We start from the raw sequence: 3032 nt of genomic DNA, 5'->3' as shown, positions 1-3032 counted from the left end.
AAAAAAAGAAAAAAAAAAGAAAAGAACAAAATGAAGATGTCTCGTGGCATCATGTTTTTAGATGGCTCTGGATACCTAGTAAGTTTTTCACTTGGCAGTATTTTGCAAATAAATGGATGGATTTACTGTAGTTTATATCTTCTTCTAGAATTTGAGTGGACCGCTAATATTCACAGCACTTTCAATCAAAATATATTATTGGAAACAAAACAAAACAAACAAATGAAAAAGCAGCATTACTGCCTTGCCTAAGAGTTTTAATCATTTTATCTTTGACAWGTAGTCCAGGGCTTGAAATTTGAGTGTGGAAACAGTTTCATGTGACTCTTTAGACCTACCACATTCCAGGAAGAGACATTTGCAGAGTGCCCCATGTTTGCACAATATGCATGTATATTGAGTACACTTACAAATTGACCAGAGAAGTTTTGAAAATGAAAAAAAAAAAGGAAATGAGAAGAGAAATGCATTTGCATGTTCCATAGTATTTGCAATGAATAATTCAGTTATATCTTCYAGTGATTTGAAGCTGCAGCAGCAACATTCAGTTCTTGAAAATAAGACAGATGAACGTGCTGGAATCTGTGTATCTAAAGATTTCAGAAGACTGAAAGGATGAAATCCAGCTGCTCAGCTGGTTCGAATCTTACCTAACCCACTTTATGAATTTTCATATGTATGTATGTTTGATTTCCTGTAGCAATGCTTCCTTTTCATATGACACACAGCCATATATTATATTGCATATTTTATGTAGGTATCATATTTTAAAATGCTCTCAAATTGAGAATTGAACATCACCTTCAAGTTTGGATTTCATCTTTAAGCACCTCCATCTGCACAGCTAGATTTTGAGCCATGTGAATTTTTTTGAGTTAAACAAGAACTTGAAAATCACTGCCTAGGTAATTTTTTCATGTATCTCAGCTCACCTCACCTGCACTATGTCATCTGGCCTCTCTAGGAAAGTTGAGTCAACAGAGAGTTCTCCTCCTTGCTGCCTGCCAAATGAGGCATGACACTGACCGAGTGTATAGTAGTAATAGTAGGCAATACGATATAAGCAAAAAGTAAAGTATGGCATTTCCAAGGGAAATCAGAACTTCATGGCAAACAGCTCACAGCACTTGCTTCCTGTTTCAGAGATTCCTAATTTGGTATTGGACAACACCATGGATGAAAACTATTTTTAGATCAAGTTTAGAGATTTTTATGATCCTCTCTGAGACTATACAGTTAGAATTTTGGAAACTAAGGTGTCAGCCAAGTAGAAGAAAGAAAGAAATCTTCTCTAAGTCATTTCCATGATGGCATGAGTGTAATTTCACCACTTACTTACAAAGGATATGGTCATAACAAATTCCAGACAATAAAAAGTACATAGTAGTTTAGACCCTGGCATCCAAAAAAGTCAGATGAGATAATACTTTTTGGGGGCCTTGATATGATTTTATCGTCATAAAACCAGCAATATGAAGAGCTGTATGGTTAAGAAACTGCTCACACCAGGATGGAGCTGACTTGTAATCACAGACTCAGTAAAGCCAGAGGTCTGAGTGGTGACTGCCTTTACTGAGCACAGCTGAGTTGTACATGAAGCAGCGCCCAGGCTGCCTAGGGTAGCATCTCACTCCTTCAGCTATATTTTGCCTTGAAAACGTGTAACTGCCTCTCTCCTTTTTCCTCAGATGACTGGTTCTGCCAGACTTCCTTCATGCATGCATGCATGCAACACTGCAGTGACTCAATGTGACCTCACTACTCAGATTATCACTAAATTTCACGTTGGGTTTCTAAGGTTGGGGTAGGAGATTGATCTTGCGTCAAAGAAAACATCTAGAGCAGAGGTACTGTGAGAGAAAAGCCTGAAAAAAGTGCATTAATTATTGCATCTCTTTTTTAAAGCATGATAAAATCAACCAGTGAGGAGAAAAAGGAAGCACTTTCAGAGTAACATCTTCGAATAGAAAAGTGGATAAGGCCCTAGCATCTTTATTTCCAAAAGAGGAAAATATGTTCATGCAGTTGTGCATCCCCCAGACTTCCAGCAGTTTCATTTGCATCATTTGTTATTCTTGTGAAAAGGAGCTGTTTAGGCTAGTCCACAGTGTCACCTGGCAGTGTGCACTAGTGACAATATCAAAGCTCCCCAAGGGCAAGCCTGGGACAGTCCCCAAGCCAGCTGATGCTTCTTTTATGTTAACCTTGCCTTTCAGCTTTCTTGTCACATCATTTTATGGCACGATGATTCTGCAAGCTGCTGTTAAAAAAATAAGCCAGTTCTGGCCCATCTCAGGCCTAGTGCCTGCTTCGTGCTGCTTGCGCACGCTCAGGTTCCTGTGCGCCTGCCATTCCCGCTCCAGTGCCCTTCAGCCTGCTCCTTGTGCTCTGTCCTTCGGGAATGCCCAGACCTTGGGCAATAGTGCACTTTTGCTGGCCTGCCTAGAGGGGAGAGCATCAGGTGGCATTGGTATCACTTGAGCGCTCTGGGTTCAGAAGCAACAAGGACAATTTTTCACATGATTTCCTTAAAACAAGAACGGCAATGGAAACAACTCTTCTTTTAGAAAGCGGAGGGGACTAGTCAGTGGAACCGAAAGCAGCAGCAGCAAAAATAAAAGACTTTTCCTTGTTATTTGTGCTTGCCAGGTTCTGTCTTTTCATGGAACCTTTTTTTAAAAATCTCCTGGAAAATACATTTCTTGTTATGTATATTGGCAAGACAGCCTTTTTCAAGGGAAAGGGTAGTCAATGAAGCTCTCAGTAGTGAAGTTCCAGCTATACCTATACAATGATCGATATATGTTAGGGATACATACTTGTCATAGTATGCTAATCTTGAAGAGACTTAAGTCATAACCTTACCAATCCAGGCTGTTGTGCTGGGTTTAGGGCTGCTTTCCGTTTTATGATTGGGGACAACCAGCTCATACGTAGATCCATTACTTAGGAACCTAATTATTAGATTAAGGACATCTCAATGTATATCATGTTTTTTCTTGACGGTGAGCCTTGTACCTACAGATAGTTTC

Source organism: Nothoprocta perdicaria, unplaced genomic scaffold (genome assembly GCF_003342845.1).
Source record: "Nothoprocta perdicaria isolate Ctin4 unplaced genomic scaffold, notPer1 scaffold_109, whole genome shotgun sequence".
NCBI lineage: Eukaryota > Metazoa > Chordata > Aves > Tinamiformes > Tinamidae > Nothoprocta > Nothoprocta perdicaria.
The sequence above is the reverse complement of the archived record's forward strand: the minus strand, read 5'-3'. Positions refer to the sequence as shown.